Below are 9,452 nucleotides of genomic sequence, written 5' to 3'. Positions count from 1 at the left end.
TTCTGAGGGGCCCGGCCGCCCCTGGCCGGCTGACGTGTGCAGGCGCTGTCTGTGGGAGCCCAACAGCAGCCCCAAGCTGCCCTGAGCTGGAGCTGCCGGGCCCCCTGCAGGATTGTACCCTGGCAGAGGAGGGCACACAGATGGGGAGTGGGGGACACGGATTCAGAAAGGGCTCCCTAGAGAAATGCTGCTCAGGACGGGCCACAAGGAATCCCGGTGGCCATTCAGCGATGCCTGTTCCCAGCGAGAGGGCCCTTCCTGGTCAATCCTACCTTCTTCAAGGGCTTTCCTGATCACCCAGGGTGGGGGAGGGACCCCTGTTCTCTGAAGCTTTCAGAAGCCGAGGGCCTGGCATCAGGTGGCCCTCTTGAGCGCCCCGGCAGCTCTGAGGGACGGAGAGAGATAGTCTGGCCGGCCTCAGCCAAGATTTCAACCTTAGAGACATCAGGGGGCAGTTCTACCCTATTTTATTAAACTCTGCCACCAAGTTGATGGGGACCCTAGAGGACAGGGCAGAACTGCCCCTGTGGGTTTCCGAGGCTGTAACTCTTTACAGGAGTATGAAGCTCCGTCAGCTGGTGGTTTCAAACTGCTGACCACAGCCCAGTGTGTACTCACGACACCACCAGGGCTCCGATGGAGTCACCGGGAGTCTAAAGGGACTGCAACCAGTTTTTGTTTTGCTTTGTTCTGTCTCAGGGCTCAACACAGGGTTGTGTACACAGCTGGAGCTCAATCAATGTTTATCGAGTGACTGCCTTGTCCTGAGACCCTTAAGGGGTGCAGGACATGTGGCCTAATTGCCACCTTCAGGGACTTTCAGACACAGGAGCCACCTGGGACAGCATGATGTCGACATGCCACCATGGGAGGGGGGCTCGAGACAGAGAGAGGGGTGGAGGTAGGTGTGTGTGGCGGGGGGGTGGGGTGGGGGTGGGGGCGCTCAGAGCCGGACATGGGGGCTCCAACACGGAAGGGGGAGCTGTCAATGATGCTGAATGGTATGTGCAGAAGGGGTGGGATTGGAGAACATCTCTGCCACCGTTAAAGACAATAATCAATTACACATATAACAGTGAGCGCAGGGCAAACGTGCTTGACACATGGATGGATGGGTTGTGATGAGTTGTACAAGCCCCCAATAAAATGATTTTAAAAAGAGAATAAAAAGCAAATGAGCACAGGGAAGGAGAAAAGGTTCTGGAATTGATTACGGTGATGACTGTATAGCTCTTCTCGATATGATGGGACTATTGAATGTATGCTATCTGGATAACATGACAATAAAGTTGTTTTTTTAAAAGAAGAAGGGAAAATAAATAAAATTAACATTTTTTAAATGAAAGAAGAGGGAGCCATGTGTGAACAAGCAGTGTAGAGAGGGTGACACTCAGAGGGCTACCACATGGGGGGCCGGGGACTGGGCTGGCGGGGAGGCCGGGCCTCCTTAGACCTCACCCAAAGAGCTTAGAAGTGGGAGGCTGCAGGGTCTGGCAGCACACGGAAGACAGGCCAGGGGGACAGGTACCTGCTGGGGAGGCTGTTTGCAGCTCTACCAGACAGAAAGAAGGACGTTGGTTTGGGGAGGCAACAGCCTTGCCGGGAACATGGGTGGACAGCTGCGTGCAGCCAGTGTCCGATGCTGTCCCCACACCCCCACTCAGAGCCGCCTGGCAGGGTGGGGCAGGGAGGAGATGGTAGGGGCTGCTGCTGCTCCTGAGGAATCAACTCCAAGTCCAGGCCTGTCTTTCTCTTATCTCCGCCCATAAGACTGCCTCCCCCTGGAGAATCCTGTTCAAAGGGTGTGGGCTGCAGAATGGAATTTCCATTTCTCCCGGATGGGCCCTCGGGATTACTTCGCTGAGTGCGTCTTTAAACCTTAAGCCAAAACTATCCCCTGAAGCCACTTTAAAATCAAATCAGACACGAGTTTAGCTTCACTAGCAAAGAGTGTCTTCCTTGAGCGATGAGCTCTTTGAACAATGAACCGCAGGAAGCCCCACGGACAGCACGGGCTGTGAGAGGCCTGAGGGCAGAGCGTGCATGCTCAGGAGTCAAGAACAACCAGGAAAGGCGCCTGGGCGCCATTCCAGAGCCCCCTGCGGTGTGAACGTTGCACACTGAGTAGGAAAGACGAGAGAAACTTTGCTACGTTTGAATGGTGGTGCTGGAGAAGAATGTTGAACACACCCTGGGCGGCCAAAAGGACAAACTTCTCTCTTGGAAGATGTACGGCCAGAGTGGAAATTAGAGGCAAGGATGCCAAGACTTCTCCTTCCATACTTGGGACATGTTGTCGGGACCATACTTGGGACCAGTTCCGGGATGGTAAAGTGGAGGGGAGGCAAAAAGAGACCGACCTTAAGGAGATGGACTGACCCAGTGGCTGCTTCGATGGGCTCAGACGCAGGAACACTGCTGAGGACGGTGCAGGCCCGGGCGGCGTTTTGTTCTGTTGTGCACAGGGTCGCTGTGGGTCGGAACTGACTCTGCAGCATCTGTCAACAACAGCCGTCTTACCACGGTCCATTCCGTCTTTCTCCAGATGAACTCCATCCTCCCTCCTGGAAGCCCAGAGCCAGTGGGAGGCTGGCTCGCCCAGGCTGGCAGTGCAGGGCTGCCCTCTCCTGGCCATAAGTGGGAGCTACATGGCTCACCAAGCAGCCTGGCCAGGAGCTGCTTACACAGAGACCAGGGCCACGTGGGCAAGGTTGGCAGGGCTCCTGTGCCCCTACTGTGCTCAAAGTCTCCTCTCACTTCTGTGAAACTGGCTTCCCCGGCCCCCACTGTGGGAAGCCGCAGCTCTCGCCGCCATTACAAGATGACGCCGGGCAGTCAGGGTCGTGGCCCATTAAGTGGTAAACAACCGCTTAAGGCATGCGCACTGCTTAGATGACGTAGTCACAACTCCACCCTGGAGTATGCAAACGAGGGTTCTGGCGAACGCACCAATCAATGCATGGCACGTCCCCGTAGAGCGTATATAAGCAGCAGTAGTTTGGGGCTTGGGGTCTTCTATCCGCTACAGCAATCGAACCCTTAATTAAACGCCTGTGGAAGAATCCTGTTGTGGCGCGTCCTTCTTGCTGGCGAGACTGAGCGCGCGACAATTGGTGCCGAATCCCGGGAACTCACGACCACCTTAGGCATGAGCAGAGACCCCCTGTTACCAGGGAGGATTCAGAACCACACGGCGTGGGACGCAAAGGTAAGTTCTGAGAGACATGAGCCTGAACGATTGCTAAAGCTGCGAACTGGTGCATGCGCTCTAATACTTCCGCTTTCGGTTTCAGCGGCGGACAGCCTGCCGCTTCTTATTTTGCACATAAATCGGGTGTAGATAAACCCGTGTGAACCTGTGTGTTAAGTCCTTGTATACATAAGTAGGGAATATGGGGAACGCAGCAATAAAGACCATGGTTACAGTGCTTGATGCTTTATTAAGGAAGAGAGGATTGAAAATTTCAGAGCTGACGCTGTGTAAGTTTGTAAAAAATGTGGATGAGATAGCACCGTGGTTTGTATCTACAGGCTCTCTAACTCTAGCGAGCTGGAACAAACTGGGATGGGATGTAGACCGAGCGGCAAAAGAAGGGCAATTGAAACCGGGAACTAGACCCATCTGGAAGTTAATAAAAGCATGTATTGAGGACAAAAAGTGTAGACAGCCATTGCAACAGGGACAGCAGGCTTTGGAGGACGTTCAGGAAAGCATGTCAGAAACAGAACGGGACAAGTCTAAAGAGACTCGGAAAAAGCAGCACAGAGCTGCCAAAAAAGAAACTGCGCAGGTAGAATTAGGGGAGGAAGCTGATCAGCAAAAGAAAAACTGTACCCGCCATTCGGAACCTTTATATCCATGGCGAGAATTAGAACTCTTGGAACTATCAGAGGAGGAGGAGGAGGAGCAGTTAGAGGCAGCTGCTCGCTATGAGGCGGGTCGGTATGACGCACTACAAGCGACCGAAGGAGGGCAGTATAGTGCTCTGCGGAAGATAACTGTGAGTCCGTCAGCACCACCTCCTTATAAGGAAGACAAGCAGAAAGGGTGTGGCTACTCTTTTTGCCCACCCAATACCCGTAGAGCAATTCAACAAAAGTATCCAGTATTTGAGGACCAGAATAATGCTCGTTATCATACACCCGTAGAACACAACAAGTGAAGGACTTAGCTGAAGCTGTGAGAGCTTACGGGATAAGTGCAAATTATACTCAATCTCTAATTGAAAGGCTTACAGGCCATGCTATGACTCCTGCCGATTGGACATTTGTAACAAAAGCAGTATTGACTACAGGGCAATACCTGGAATGGAAATCTTTATGGCAGGATTTATTAACAGCTCAGGCTAGAGAAAATGCTGCGGCAGGGCAGCCAGCATGGGATTTTGAAATGCTTACAGGCCAAGGGAGGTGGGCCAATAATCAGCATATCCATTGCAAGTATATCAGCAAATAAATTCTGCTGCAAGCAAGGCATGGAGAACTTTACCTAATAAAGGAGAGGTTAGGGTCAACTTAACAAAAATTGTACAGGGACCTACTGAACCTTTTTCAGATTTTGTGGCACGAATGTTGGAAGCAGCAGGAAAAATTTTTGGAGATCAAGACACAGCCATGCCGCTCATTGAGCAGTTAGTTTTTGAGCAGTGTACTAAAGAATGTAGAACAGTTATAACGCCATGGAAGTCCAAAGGATTGCAAGCATGGATGAAGGCTTGCAGGGAAGTTGGCGGTCCTTTGACAAATGCAGGACTGGCTGCTGCAGTATTGGCGGCCCAAAAAAGAGGCCCATTAAGATGCTTTCAGTGTGGTAAGGAAGGACATATTAAAAAACATTGCCCTACTGGCACCACGAACCAAACTGGGACAGGGCTCAAAAGGACTCCGGGTGTGTGTCCTCGGTGTGGAAAAGGTAGACATTGGGCCAACGAGTGCAGATCTGTAAAAGATAGCAAGGGACGCCCCCTAGAGCAATATTACCAGGAGCCAAAAAACAGGAAGCGGGGCCCTCGTCCCCAGGGCCCGCAAATGTATGGGGCAATCCGTAGGACGGCCTCTTCCCACTAGGGAGGCCATTCCCAAAAGGGCCACTGCGGGATCCGCAGGGGTGGACCTCAGTGCCACACTTTATAGAAGAAAAAGAGATTTTGGCATTACCGCAGCAATTATCACAGCCATTACGGTTTCAGCTGCGGCAGCGGTTACAGCAGGATTGGCTATGTCTAATCAAGTGACAGCAAATGTCATTAATAATATTACGCAATCTACATCAGAAGCGTTATCCACAGCTCAGAAAACAGATGCTCGATTAATGTCTGGAATACTGCTAGTGAATCAGAGAGTTGATTTACTACAACAACAAGTGGACACTCTTACTAGCATGGTGAAATTAAGTTGTGTTTCTTCTACACCTAATTTGTGCATAACACCTTTAAAATTCTTGAATGAGTCTTCTTTTAGCAGCAAGAACATATCCCAGTACCTTACTGGACAATGGACAGCTGAACTGGAAGAACTTCAAGAACAACTTCGGATGCAAATCACGACTCTTAATGGCACACGAATGAAATCTATAACTGTTGGAGATTTTAGTTCTTGGCTTTCTACTGCTTTTTCCTACTTTAAAGAGTGGGTGGGAGTATTTACATTTGCTGCAATTATATGCTGTGGAGGAGTGTTGTTGCTATGGTTGCTCTGCAAGCTTAAGGCCCAGCAAAAACGTGACAAAGTCATCATTACGCAGGCATTATTAGCGATTGAGCGCGGTGGTTCCCATGATCTTTGGCTTTCTTTGTTAAAAGAAAATTAACCCCCATAAGTTGTCAGCTCTTGCACCCCAAGGGAATTGTCCCATTGCACTGGGAAGAGTGACAGAAATTGGATCTTGGTCAGCCCTTGCACCATGTGGAGCTTTGCTCATTGCACGCATTAGGGTGACCAGATTTGGGTTTTTATATCCATCTTGATCTCCTGGGGCTGCTGGAGGCTCCAGGATGGATCGATGGATTAGGGTTTTTATATCCATCTTGATCTCCTGGGGCTGCTGGAGGCTCCGTGATGGATCGATGGATTAGGCCTAAAATAAATAAGAAAGGAGGAGATGTGGGAAGCCACAGCTCTCGCCGCCATTACAAGATGGTGCCGGGCAGTCAGGGCCGTGGCCCATTAAGTGGTAAACAACCGCTTAAGGCATGCGCACTGCTTAGATGACGTAGTCACAACTCCACCCTGGAGTATGCAAACGAGGGTTCTGGCGAACGCACCAATCAATGCATGGCACGTCCCCGTAGAGCGTATATAAGCAGCAGTAGTTTGGGGCTTCGGGGTCTTCTATCCGCTACAGCAATCGAACCCGTAATTAAACGCCTGTGGAAGAATCCTGTTGTGGCGCGTCCTTCTTGCTGGCGAGACTGAGCGCGTGACACCCCACCCCACAGGGTCACCGTGAGGTTGGAGACAAAGGCAGGGGCAGACTTCCTATCCATTCCTCCTCTACCCACCACCCTCCACACTCTGACACCCTCTTCTCCAGAAGTTAGACACCCAAATCCTAAGCCCTTCCAGCTCCCTTCACCTCCCTCCAACTTTCCGGTCTCCCCAGTGTTTCTCCACAGCTTGTCACATGTCCCTGGTTACACTTGTGAGGCAGGGAGAGAAAGCACACACAGAGGTTGGGTCACCTGCCCGTGGCACACAGCCAGTGGACCCGAGCAGAGATGTGAATCCAGGGTGGATTCTTCAGAGACCCTGAGGCCACTTTCCTGAACCCCGATCGCTATGAGTCAGCTTTGCCTCAATGGCGGTGAGTTTGGCTGGTTGGTTTTCATTCTTGAGAGGGGCCCACCAGAGGTTTTTATTGATGGGAATTTCCCCGAGTGGTCTGGACCTGTTCCACTTCATCCTCACACCATTCCCTAGAGCAGCAGTTCTCAACCTGTGGGTCACGACCCCTTTGGGGGTCGAACAACCCTTTCACAGGGGTCACCCGCTTCATCACAGTAGCAAAATGACAGTGATGAAGTAGCAACGGAAAAAATGTTAATATTGGGGGGTCACCACCACATGAGGAACTGTATGAAAGGGTAGCAGCATTAGGAAGGTTGAGAACCACTGCCCTAGAGGAAGGGGGGTGGCTTACATCATCCCCTTGAACAGATGAGAAAACCGGGACCCAGGAGACGTGGAGCTACGCTCACGGTCACAGGTGCAGGGTTCTGTCCCTGGGGCTGTGGGAGAAATGCTGAGTTAAATTATGCTCCTCCAGGGCCTGTGGGGCTGAAAACAGGGTCTTTGCAGATGGAACCGCCCACACGGTCACCCTGGAGAAAGGCAGGTCCCCCAAGCCCAGTGTAACGGGTGTCCTTGTAAAAAGGGCATGCACAGAGGAAGAGTGATCCGGTGACTCTGCAGGCCAAGATTGCATCTGCCCCGTCCAAGAAGCAGGAAGAGGGTCAGCAGGGCCCTGCCAACCCTGGATTGCTGGGTTCTGGCCTCAGACCTGGGTACGGGCGGTTTCTGTCGTTGGAAGCTGCCCACTTACTGGAAATAGATGGCAGCACGTCTAGGTGGTGCTTGTCAGGAGCCCTGGTGAGGGATGATGAACTACGAACGGAGAAGTCATGGCGGGAACCTACCAGCGGTGCTGCGGAGGAGAGGACCTGGGACCTGGTCATCCACTCCCAAGAGGATCACTGCCCAGGAACCTGGCACCTCAGTTCAACGCTGTTCCATCAGAAACCACACTCGCTGCCAGCCAGTCGCTCCCGACGTACCGCGACCCTTGTGAGTTTCTGAGACGGTTACTCGTGACAAGAGTAGAGAACCTCCTCTTTCTCCCCAAGAGCAGCTGTTGGTTTGGAACTGCCGACCTTGAGGTTAGCAGCCCAACCCATAACCACCCCCCAGGGCTCCCTGCTCTGTCCTCTGTTGGTGGGGCCATCGAGTTGGCTCCGACTCACAGCACCCCGGCCCTGTGCCGTCCTCACCAGTGCCCGGTGTGTGACCCATGGTCGCAGCCACTGTGTCCATCATCTTCTCAAAAGCCTTCCTCTTTCTCGCCTCTTTTTCTTTACGAAGCACGAGGTCCTTCTTCTGGGACTGGTCCCTCCTGACAACACGCCCAAAGTATGAGATGAAGTCTCCCCATCCTGGCCTCTAAGGAGCAATCAGCTGTCCTTCTCCTAAGACAGGTCTGTTGGTCCTTTGGGTAGTCCGTGGCAATCTCACGAGTCTCCACCAGCACCAGCATCCAAATGCGTGGATTCTTTTTCAGGCTTCCTTGTTCAACATTCAACTTTCACCTGCATGGGAGGGGATTGAAAATAGCCTTGTTAATGGGTCCGACGGGGCATGAGAGAGGAAGAGCGATGAGGCAATAACAACAGGAACAGGGAAACAGCAAGGGATCTAAAATTGATGGTGAGGGTGGAGCGTTCCTGGTGATATTTGATTAATCAAAATGTATCCGAGAGGAATTACTGAGAGGTGAATAATGGGTAAACATGATTATGGGGCAGGAGGAAAGTAAAAAGAAAAAGAGGAAAGAACAGGAAAGTAAAAATTATATATATGTAATATATATATAAAGATAAGTGTGTTTGTCTATGTTCAGATATATAGAAATACAATAAGAAAGCAGACGGACTTTGGGCCTCTACTTAAATCTTACATCAGTACATGAACAGTAATATGCTAATGTATGATACTCACCTTCCTGACACGATTGCGGAAGACAAAATGTGGGGAAGAAAGCTGGTGGTGCTCAGCTATTAAAAGATATAGTGTGTGGGTCTGAAAGGCTTGAAGATAAACATCTAGCTGGGAAGCAACAAAGCCCACACGGAAGAAGCACACCAGCGTATGTGGTCATGAGGTGTTGGTAGCAATAAGTACCAGAAATTCCAAAACAAGCTACCAAACTGAAGTGAAGAAGTATAGGCAAAGTGGAGACCCAAAAACTATCTTCAAGATAATTGGACAGTCCCTCACAGAAGGGCCACGTGGAAGGGATGATATGTCCAGGGTGAAGTAGAGCACTGATGAGCCACATAACTATCCTCTGGTTCTTTAATATTTCCTCCCCTACTATTAAGGTCTGAGCTTTATGTCATTAATCTTGTTAGACCTGTGTATATTCATTTGTATGATTAAGTTCGTTCAATGCATGAAATCCAAGATAGTAAACCCTTCAGAAATAAAAATGGGAGTAATGATTCCCTGAGGGTATGGGAAGAGGGGAGGGGAAGGGGGGGACAGGGAGCTGACAGCAGTGATGACTGTATAACCCCACTGGAGGGGAACAAATAACAGAATTGCAGGTGAACGGATACATTAGATGGTGTAAGAAACAGCAATAATAATATATAATATAATAATGATAAGGGTTCCTGGGAGTAGGGTGGGAGAGGGAGGGGATAAAGGGGAGCTGATCTCAAAGAGTTCAAGAAGAAGGA

The 9,452-nt window shown here is 50.7% G+C and overlaps 1 long non-coding RNA gene across 1 annotated transcript; it reads left to right on the top strand.

Moving 5' to 3' along the window:
• Nucleotides 1-1,797: 1,797 nt before the first annotated feature.
• LOC142451841 (uncharacterized) lies at nucleotides 1,798-6,377 on the top strand. The gene is made up of 2 exons (XR_012785001.1): nucleotides 1,798-3,208; nucleotides 5,461-6,377. It is a non-coding gene; the product is annotated as an uncharacterized LOC142451841 (long non-coding RNA).
• The last annotated feature ends 3,075 nt before the right edge of the window (nucleotides 6,378-9,452 follow it).

Source organism: Tenrec ecaudatus, chromosome 6 (assembly GCF_050624435.1).
Source record: "Tenrec ecaudatus isolate mTenEca1 chromosome 6, mTenEca1.hap1, whole genome shotgun sequence".
NCBI lineage: Eukaryota > Metazoa > Chordata > Mammalia > Afrosoricida > Tenrecidae > Tenrec > Tenrec ecaudatus.
The sequence above is the reverse complement of the archived record's forward strand: the minus strand, read 5'-3'. Positions and strand labels throughout refer to the sequence as shown.